The 10725-nt window shown below is 37.7% G+C and overlaps 1 pseudogene; it reads left to right on the forward strand.

Moving 5' to 3' along the window:
• The window catches only part of LOC107726412 (ankyrin repeat and EF-hand domain-containing protein 1-like), a 7699-nt pseudogene extending 5855 nt beyond the window's left edge, over positions 1-1844 (forward strand).
• Positions 1845-10725: the final 8881 nt, after the last annotated feature.

A 10725-nucleotide genomic window follows, 5' to 3' on the forward strand; every position in this document is an offset into this window, starting at 1 on the left:
GGTTCCCGACCTCTGATCTAAACTAAGATTAATACGCTACCCAGACCTAAGGAGAATAAGAAGCCACAGCCTGTCAGAGTCCACCGCAAACTAACGCCAGCTTCAACCCCTGGCTCTACAAAAGAAAAGGTAGAACAAGTGTACTGTATGTGACTCAACATATTTATTCGACATATCGACACTCACATGAGCAAATGACAATGATTAACAAGCCAATCAATTCCTGACAAAATCAAGCCCCTCCCTACATTTTTTGTTCATTGAGAAGCTATTTTACTCAGCTATACATTACAGTATTGAATAAAAACTTAAAACATAATATGAGGCCAGGGATGAATATTATTTCCCCTTTCATATACTTAAAAAATTCAATTTTTTTGGTTTGTTTCAATACTACTGTAGTCCTGGACTTTATGCTGACACCAATGGCATTGTTATACAGCAGGGCTATCCAAACTCGGTCCTGGAGGGCCGGTGTCCTGCAGAGTTTAGCTCCAACTTGCCTCAATACACCTGACTGGAAGTTTCTATGCCTAGTAAGAGCTTGATTAGCTGGTTCAGGTGTGTTTAATTAGGGTTGGAGCTAAACTCTGCAGGACACCGGCCCTCCAGGACCGAGTTTGGACAGCCCTGTTATACAGCATCACTGATGCTATTGTATAAATGTGCTATTCATATTTTTTTATCCGTGATAAATTTATTCTGCAACCAGAAGTGTCTCATAGTAGGGGGCTATCGATGCAATATCAATATTCATCCTTATGTAGAATTAAACATGCTTTTTACATAGGTGTTTTTTTTCCTTGTTCCCCACATCTGTAAAGTGACCTTGGGTTTTGGAATGGTGCTTTGAAAATAATTTTTTTTAAAATTATTATTATTATTATTATTTTTCGCGACATATTTCTCAAGTACTATTCACAATAGTTCTCAATTTAAAATTAATGTGTCATTTCAAATATAAAATTGAAACCGCATAAGAGCTGGAATCAAAACCATCTGGTAAGGAAAATGAGTTGACACAGCAAATGAAAACCCAAGAAAAGAGTAAGTAAATGAGTCCAGACGCGTCACATTACCCCACAACAAGGCCTAGGCGGCTTTGTGACTTGTTAGTGTGCTTAGGGAAACCCTGCTGAACCTTTGTTGAAAGTCACACCATTGTCAATGTGTCATCACGTCCACTGTGTCTTGATTACGGTGTTGGTGCTTTATCTTCTCAGCAGGGCACCGTTCCCACTCCTACAGCCTCTTCAAACTCAGCAGTCAAGAAAGCAATGAAGAAAGACAGTGTTATCGTGCACAGCACTCAGATCACTACTGGCAAGCTCAACAAATTGGACATCAGTTTTGTGCCAAGAATGGTAAGCTGGACAACATTCATAGGTATATGCACAGAGAAATGTGAGCTAGGTGGGTGTGAGCACAGTGGGCTTAATGAACTAATAATAAAAATTTTCATGCAAAAACAGAGTGCACATAAATTTCTTACTCTCATTCTACTGTTCATTAATCTGATTTATTCTACATAGCTATGTCTCCATATATGGGCTGTACACACAATAAGGATACATTCTGCTCTGCAAATTGTATCCTTACACTACAGGGAATAGTGTAAATACAGGGAATAAGTTTTATATAGGCCAAAAGTACACACAAGTAGATGAGCAAATTTATTTTCATTGGGCGATGATATCCGTTTTTCTTGCTATTTGTTGTAGACGTGGCAAAATCAGCTGGCCATCAGCGAGCTGATGGATAGGAAAGCAAGGAGGAGGCAGCGTTTCAGTTTTGAGGTGGACTTTGATGACTTCAAGATGCCATTAATTTATTCTCTATACTAAGAAAATAGTGGTTACAAAGAATTTTATTTCTGTCATGACAACTCTCGGAGGGATTGGCATGGTAATGTACATGACAATGTTAATGTATTTGGTATTGGCGGAATAGATCTGCTACGCTGCTGCTGCTGCGGCAGAGCAAGTACCGAGACTTGCTACTGCCAATACATCCACAACATGCTGCTGTGAGCATGTAAGAAATATTGCTGCTGCAAATATAACATACATGAAATAACCCCCATATAGCATTCATGAATCACCTCGTAGCATCTATACAGGTTTGATCTATACAGGTGGAGCTGGGGAAGTTGGAGTGTTTCTGAAGCAAGCTGCAACTGCTACGGTAAGCCCTAGTCATATATTTGAATGCTGAGCAGCGAGCTCATTGGCTACCGATACAGGAGAGAACCAATCAGCTGTGCCATGTGATAATGATGTCATTAGGTCAGATTGAGTTAGACCTATCGGACTGCGCCATCTAGAGTTTCATGCCAGAACTCTGTATTTATAAGAATGTTTTGTGAATCCTGTCCCAAATTATAGTAGAGATTTGGGGGTCAGCTAGCAACCACTCAGAACATCTTGGCAACCTGACCAACACACTGGCAACCTTCCAAAATGCCTTCGCATCATAGCTTCACATTTTCCATGGGCATCAGCACTTTAGTTTACGTAACATTCTAACATAGTGTGTTTTATGCTGTAGTTACTTAGGGATTTATACTGCATGTCTCACGGCTGTTTCTCTGTCGTCTCAGAGAGGTACGTTAAGTAAGATTGATTATGCGTTTAGGAGATGCAGGAGATGAGAAATGCTGCCTATGTGCTGGCATGCCGTTTGTCTCCTCCATGTCTCAGCGTCTGTCGGGCGTGCTGAGTACAGGCCTTTCACCACAGGCAGCGCTGCGCAAAACCCCTCATGTTGTTTATCTCGGAAAACCGAACGATTCTATCAACATGCTTTAACAAGAACCAGATACAATAACTGCTGATTAACAATGTCTGATATATTCATAGTAGAAATGTGTGATTGAAACTCTGACTAGTAGAAAGACTTGCAGTAAAAGCTGTTCTTATTTTCTATACTTTACAGATTGAAGTGACATGCACCAGTTATCGCTGGCCTTGGAGCAGATTCTAGATTCTTTCTGCTATGAAGAAATGCACCACTCGGCTGCCCTTTTTATTGCATGGTTTCTCTGTTTGGCCATCAGATGGCGCAACAGTGTTTACTTATGAACAGTGTCTGTTTTGGATGGCTGTTCTAAGATCCTCAGGGACTCTTGTGTTACAGCTCAGCACAGCACAGTACTGCAAAATGGCAGCCAAAACCATTTTCATTGTTTAGAGTCGTATTTTGAACCCAGTTAAAATATCATGTGATTGATTAAAGGTTAATTTAAAATTTACAGGTATGGATTGGATGTTTTATGAATAATAGCTGCCATTCTAAGTCTCTTTCCATAAACAATCTCTCTGATTTATTCCCTGATGTATTCTGTTAGTTTAAAAATCAATAGAAATGTACCACTAATGAGTGAAAAGGATTCTCACAGTGGTAAAGAAGTAAATATCCACATCAAATCAACATAACACGTTTACTGTAACTGCAGAGTCTGTTTAAAATGTCAACAGTGATGTCTGAAGAACAGAGATAAGGTGTTTTGTATTCGTATGACGTGGATCTGATTAAATGCGCCCATGTCTGTTGATACCAGCGTTTACCACCAAATTAGATCATTAGATTGCTGTCTTCAAGGTCTGTTGGGCATGGTTACTTAACAAAATAAATGGTCAAAACTAACAGCTACTGTATAAATCAGGGCTACTGAAACTGCAGGGTTTACACATATCCATTTGGTATCGCATCAGATTATGGAGAATTTATGCCAATTGTCAGAGACTGTAACTAGCAACTGAGAGATATATATGGATTTTTGTATATGCATATGTGTCTAAATCAAAAATTTGGACTGTTTGTTACAGAAACTGAGAAAGAGACAACAAAAGAGCAAACATGAGAGTGGTAGAGAGAGAGAGAGAGAGAGAGAGAGAGATGGGGGGCGGCTCGGAGAGTTAGTGCATCAGAGAGAGAGAAGGACAGGGCAAATGAAAACGATAGTGTGAGTGTGAACCCCGTCGGTGACATTCATCCCTGTAGATGTGGGTAACGACACAGAGCAGTGTGGGGTGAGTCAGAGATCTTAATGGAGGAGTGAATTTTTTATAAAATCAATGCTCAGCTTCAGTGTAAACAAGATCTTTCAAGAGTGATGATGCAAATTGTGTTTTCATGTACTTACTGCATCTATGTCGATTAATCTCCACTGATGTTTTTCATCATAATACTCATGTACATGGTTGTATTTAATAGGATTTGTCATGAACTCAATTAATATACATGACTACAATTAATATACACTGGCGGTGGAAAAAAAATTATATATATATGTAACATACAAACATGACGATTCGGTATGTACCTCGGTTTTGACATCACGGTTCAGTATGGTTTCGATACAGCTTTTTTTTCTTAGGGATAAAAATCTACCTCAGCTTATGCTCTAAACTATAGGGAGCCCTTTTACATTAGCCTACTATAAGGCTACAATTAACAAAGAACCAAACTTAAATTTAATTACCATTTAATTTTAAATATAATAATCAACACTCAACTAAAAAAAAATTCTATGCAAACATGTAAGTTACACATAATGCAGTTTTTAAATTAACTTCTAAATTCTAAAATTTATATTTGTTGCTGAAATACAGTGGCTGTCATAACTTGTTTCATAACAGATTTATTTAAACATACATTAAACAATTAAGACGGCACTTTCAGGCGAAGTAAAATATAATGAGGATATAGTCTAATATTTTGCGAAATGCTCTTCTCTAGATTTCATTTATAGCAAACTAAAGATCTGTGGACACTGATGACTTGCCTAAGGTAAGGACATTTTTTTCCGTGGTGGAAACACTGATTGAGCGATTACATGAGGCATGAGATGTTCATTCATGTTTATTTCGCGTAAAAAATAGTAGTAAATTGGGATGATCGCGCTGTTGTTTGAGGCCCCTATACAGTGATCTGTCGTGCCACATCAAAGAGCATCAGAACGGCATTTATTGTTTGAATTTCCTGAAAAAATTGACATAATTTGAAAGATGAGACTTTGTACTGAACCGAAGGACTCGTACTGAAAATTTTCGGTACAAATACGTGTATCGTTTCACCCCTAATATCTATATATACACACATATATATATATAGATATATACGTATATAGATATAGATATTAGGGGTGAAACATATATATAAAATTTAAATATATATATGTGTGTGTGTGTGTTTAAAAGAAGTCTTTTTATTAACATTTAAAATAATTATTTTCTATTTAAAAATATTTTTAAATATTCCTGTAATGGCAAAAATGAATTTTCAGCAGCCATTTCTTCATTCTTCTAAAATCATTGTAATATGCTGTTTTGGAGCTCAAGAAACATTTTGAATAATTGTCCATTTTAAAAACTTTTTTTTAACAAGGGCACATTAAATTGATAAAGATAATGTTACAAAAGATGTCTATTTCAAATAAATGCTTTTGAATTTTATTTTCATCAAAGAATATGGGGAAAAATGTATAACACTTTCCACAAAATATTAAGCAAAAACTATTTTCAGCATTGATAATAATAACCATTATTAAAAACTGAGCACCAATAATAATTAAGCACCAAATCAGTATATTAGAATGATTTTAAAAGATGAAGATGGAATTTTGACACTGAAGACTGGAGTAATGATTGCTTAATTTCATTTTCAGGAATTAAAGGAGTAAATTACATTGTAAATTCAAATAGAAAACAGTTCTTTTAAATTGTAATATTTCGAAATATTACCGTTTTACTGTATTTTTGATCAAATAAATGCAGCCTTAGTGAGCATAAGAGACTAATTATTACAAACTTGAATGTTTGACCTTTAATGTTTGTATGTTTTGCTTTTGCAAATCTGGTCATGTAGTGCTGTGCTAAGACTTTGTTTTGCTCCATCTGAAATGATATCCCTGCCCCGTCCACATTGTTTTTCTGGGTTGAAAGTCTTTCCTTGCAGCACTGCAGTGTTTCTACTCCCCCCCCCCAAACACACACACTGAGCTTACTCAGCATTCTTCCTCCTGGGACCAAGGGGAGACAGAGAGCCCTGGCCAGGCTTAGCCTGCGTTGTGTTTGTGTTTTATTCAGTGCCTGTCACAGCTCTGCCCCACTGCCAGGAGCCACTGATCTGAGCACAGTCAGCTGGGTCTATCCTGACAGATAGCTTCTGCAAACCACTAATTCTCAGTTCAGGGACTGACAATCTGCATACGCTTAACTAGTCACAGAATAGTGATATAAACATAGGTATTAGTGCTGTTACAATATCATAGGAACTGTGAATTACAGTTTTATTAGGTCTGCCGAATACGCTAAGACTGTTTTCTCTTAATAAGTCCCCGGATGCTTTTATACAGTAACTTTCTTACACATAACTGAAAAAGGGTACAGTCTGTCATTCACAATAAAACAGGTCATTAATGGCTTATAAGGGTAATTCTTGTAAGGTGAAGGAACATGGAGATGTTTACAACCTTCTATGTGAAGGAGCACTTAAAATAGTGCTAATATGGACAGAAAACCAGGATTAAAGCTGACTGGACACAGTAAATCCCAGGCTGCATTCATTTGTACAGTATATTACAGTAAAAACAGTAATATTGTGAAATATTATTACCATTTAAAATAACTTTCTTTTTTAGTATATTTTAAAATTTCATTTTTTAAATTTAATTTTCAGCAGTCGTTACTCCAGTCTTCAGTATCCCAAGATCCTTCAGAAATCAATCTATTATGCTCATTTTGTGCTCAATAAATATATTTTTTTATTATTGTCGGTGTTGAATAGCATTTTGCTGCGTATTATTTATTGTGTAAATCATGATACATTTTTAACAGGATTTTTTTCATGAATAGAAGGTTATATATTCATATATATTTACATTTAGTCATATATAAGTGACGTGACATGTGACATGTGGCCAAGCATGGTGACCCATACGTGGAATTAGTGCTCTGCATTTAACCCATCCAAAGTGCACACAGCAGTGAACACACACACACCGTGAACACACACCCGGAGCAGTGGGCAGCCATTTTTTTGCTGCGGCGCCCGGGGAGCAGTTGGGGGTTCGGTGCCTTGCTCAAGGGCACCTCAGTCATGGTATTGAAGGTGGGAGAGAGCGCTGTACATTCACTCCCCCCACCTACAATCCCTGCCGGTACGAGACTCGAACCCGCAACTTCCCCTGTATACTGTATGTATATATATATATATATATATATATATATGAATTGGCACCTAGCCTAATCTTCCTGCAACATCAACTGAATTTCAACTATTACTCAACCCAGATCAAATATTAGGCACAGTGGTATCTCTAAGTAATAGTATTTCAAGTACCAAAAACAATTCTCTTTTTCTGATGAGCATAGTGAGATTTTCCTACCAGCAGCCTTAAGTACAGCTGCTGTCGTTGTAGAGTAAAGGACTGTTTTGGTTTGATTGCCTTACTCATGATCTTCTCCCAAGGAGTTGGTGTACAATTTCAGTCAATAGAAGCTGAAGCTGGCAGAAGTTCACATACCTTGCTGTTGAGCATTTTTCTGCAGCATTTGCATTTGGCATCTATTCTTTGTAGCATCACTTTTTGCCCACTGGCCACCTTTTACTTGCTGTCCTTATTTTGGTACCCACCCAGGGAAACTTGATAGAACAGCATAGACGCAGACAAAAAATACAAAGTTTCTCAGCCAGGTTACTTTCATTGGTTTTAAAATTCACAAGAAATAGTCTTGAAACCAATGTCTGTGAAGATCCAGTAACACAGTGAGTAATGTCTTCACCATGGTGGTCATTTAACATTTGAATCAAGCATATGCAAGAGTGCTGTTGAGGATGGCAGACATTAATCTTTAATCTCACAGCCAGATGCTGAGAGGAAATAAATTATATTGTCTTGTTGCCATTCCAGCAGTCTGTGAAAAAGCCATTTTTATGAACTCTCCAGGGATAATATCACTAATGTATGACTGTGTTGTAGTCAGGTCTAATGCACTGGGGTTGAGCGGCATGCAGAGTTGGAGTAAGTGGCCATACAGTATATCAGTGACAGGGTTCAGAGGCTGAGATCGTGGAGCTGAGCACTGCGGTGCCAGCAGGGTGAAGCTGGCAGAGATCTGTTCTGCACTCCATCGATCTGGCCGAGCTGGAGTGGGTCACGGTTTCAGCACTGGGCAGCTTCATTTTCACTGCAGTGGAGGCGTCTGCTGTTCCACCTCTGGGCACAAACAGAGCCAAATAAACACACACGCACACAGTCTTGCATAGTTGGAAGCTGCGGTTCATTAAGCTGCAGAAGGCACGGAGGTACTAGTTTCCCCTCTGAGCAGCCCTTAAGGGTAAGATCTGCCAGTAACATCCTGGTAAAATAAAAATGCTGCATCAGGTCTGCAAGAGATACTGTATGTTTTGCAGGCGTCAGACATGACTGCCTGGGTCCAGGTCTGTGCTCTAGAGCAGTGTTTCCTCACCTTTTTTGTTTTAGGTACCCCCACAGTTCCATGAATAATGCTCAAGTTCACAAATATAACAAACATTCTTGCCAATAAATGAAAAAAAAGTTTATTGTCGCATGATAGGAAATGCAATATGCAATCACAATATTCAATGTGTTGAATGTTGATCGATAAGTGCAAGCCATGGTGTCTGCTTCACAAACAAATGACTCTTATGAACCGGTTCTTTTTACTGAATCAGATTTACAAAACAAATCAGAGCTGTTACTCTGAAATGACTCTCAGAGTGAACTCAGAGTTCACAGCTGACTCCCTCAATGAAACCTTAAATCATTTTTTAAATTATGTCAGATTTGAAATAAACTGGGAATCTTTTACTGTGATATACACTTTAAGATCTTGAGACTGAAATTTGGTGATACAACTGTAAAGTGGGTGCATGTTTGAGCCATAATCAACATAACATTTTACTTTGTTTTAACAAACCGGTAGAAATATTCTTACAAAAAGCTATTCTACCACTACAAAGCCATAATCAAATGGGAACTAAACCTCTTCTAAGGCCCTATACGGAATCAGTTTTAATTTTTCCCAATCAGTTTTTAATTTTTACTGGGCGTTTCCCAGTAAACAGCCACTGGTATGATTGGCTAACAGTTATGTATGTTTGACAGCCTACATCCTTCACAGATGGATGCTGCTGTGGTTAAGGTTAAAAAAGCATAAATTCTCAGTATATCAAACAATCTGTAATAACAGACAAAGCAACAGTGACCATGTAATAATAAAAACAGTTACTCACAGTTGTGTGGTGCGACATTACTGTCGGATCCAATATAGTCGCAGAGCATCGTCTTTTAGTTTCAATCTTTCTGAAAATCCTGCGTCGAATTGTGCCTTGTTTGTGTTTTTCCACAATTTGGCACTGCACAGCGTCTTGTTTTCTTCTGAGCATCTTTATCGTTTGGTTTCTGCTTAGACCTGCTTTTGCCTCTCTAATTATTTACACTCCATGTGCGAATCGGTGGGTGGGGCTAAACAGAGAGTGTTTTAAGCTGTTTTTAGACTAACGAGAAAGTTTTCAGTTCTGAAACTTACAGGTTGTTTTTATAGTACAAATGACCTCTTATATGTCAAAAGATCAAGGGAATTTTGATTTCTCAGTTCATGACCTCTTTAAATTTAGTGATCAAAAAGAATGCCTGATTAACTGAAATAATGAAACTTACACAATTTAACAATAAATTATTAAAAGTTGAACAAAAATTACACAGACAAGCAGAACATGCAGACTTCATATTTAAATAGTAGTCTTTTGCATTTTAATATTCACAGACACTAGTCCATTTGGTGAATCATATCATATATCATAATCATAAGGACCTAAAAAAAAGTATATCTCATGTAATGTATATTGGATTTCATATCAGGTTTCATTAGGCTGAATAATCATTCACTACAAAAATAATGATTAATTAATGATTAAAAATAATGACAAAAAAATTGATTAATTATTTTAAAATAATTAAGTCCTAAAAAAAATTCTTAACTTTCTATTTTACAGGTTTAACTTAGAAAAATCTTTCCAAGTACCTCCTGGAACCCTTGGTTGGGAATCACTGTCCTACAGAAACATATCGAAGCACAAAGAGAAACATCATGGGTGAATTGGAGTATCGTTCATCAAATGTGTGAGCATTATGACACAATGTGGCTTGAGGACATCCGTTTTCACCTCTTCATACATTTTCCACACGAACGTGAGCATCCCTGTGAAAAAAAACGAAGCTGCAGGTGACGGAGAGAGAACCCCCATGTTTCCATGGCAACGTGCAGGTGAAGGCATCAAAGACTAATCTGATGTTAGATCTGTGAAGTTTAAGCATTGTTACACTAGTCTTCGCTTAAATCCATCACACACACACACTCATTCACCATCGCTTGCGTTCTACTGATGTCTTCAACTAAGCCTGAAATGATAATGATCACAAGCAGGCAGGTTTGACTCACCAACCAGATCACTGCACTACTCACAGTGGAGGGGGAGAAGAAGAGAATGAGCGAGAGGCACAGCAGTTATTGCACCATGTGTATGAGCCCTGAAAGACTGATAGCTTTAGCAACACACTGCAATCTTCCCCCCTTCCAATCTATTTTCCAAACAATAACACATAGACGCTATGCAGTCATAGCAGTCAGCTGAAAACTTTCATGCTGTAGCAAGATGCAAATCTGCATGTTCTAACACTGTTTTTTTTTTTGTTTT

This window comes from Sinocyclocheilus rhinocerous, unplaced genomic scaffold (assembly GCF_001515625.1).
Source record: "Sinocyclocheilus rhinocerous isolate Xijiao unplaced genomic scaffold, SAMN03320098_v1.1 scaffold605, whole genome shotgun sequence".
Classification (NCBI taxonomy): Eukaryota; Metazoa; Chordata; class Actinopteri; order Cypriniformes; family Cyprinidae; genus Sinocyclocheilus; species Sinocyclocheilus rhinocerous.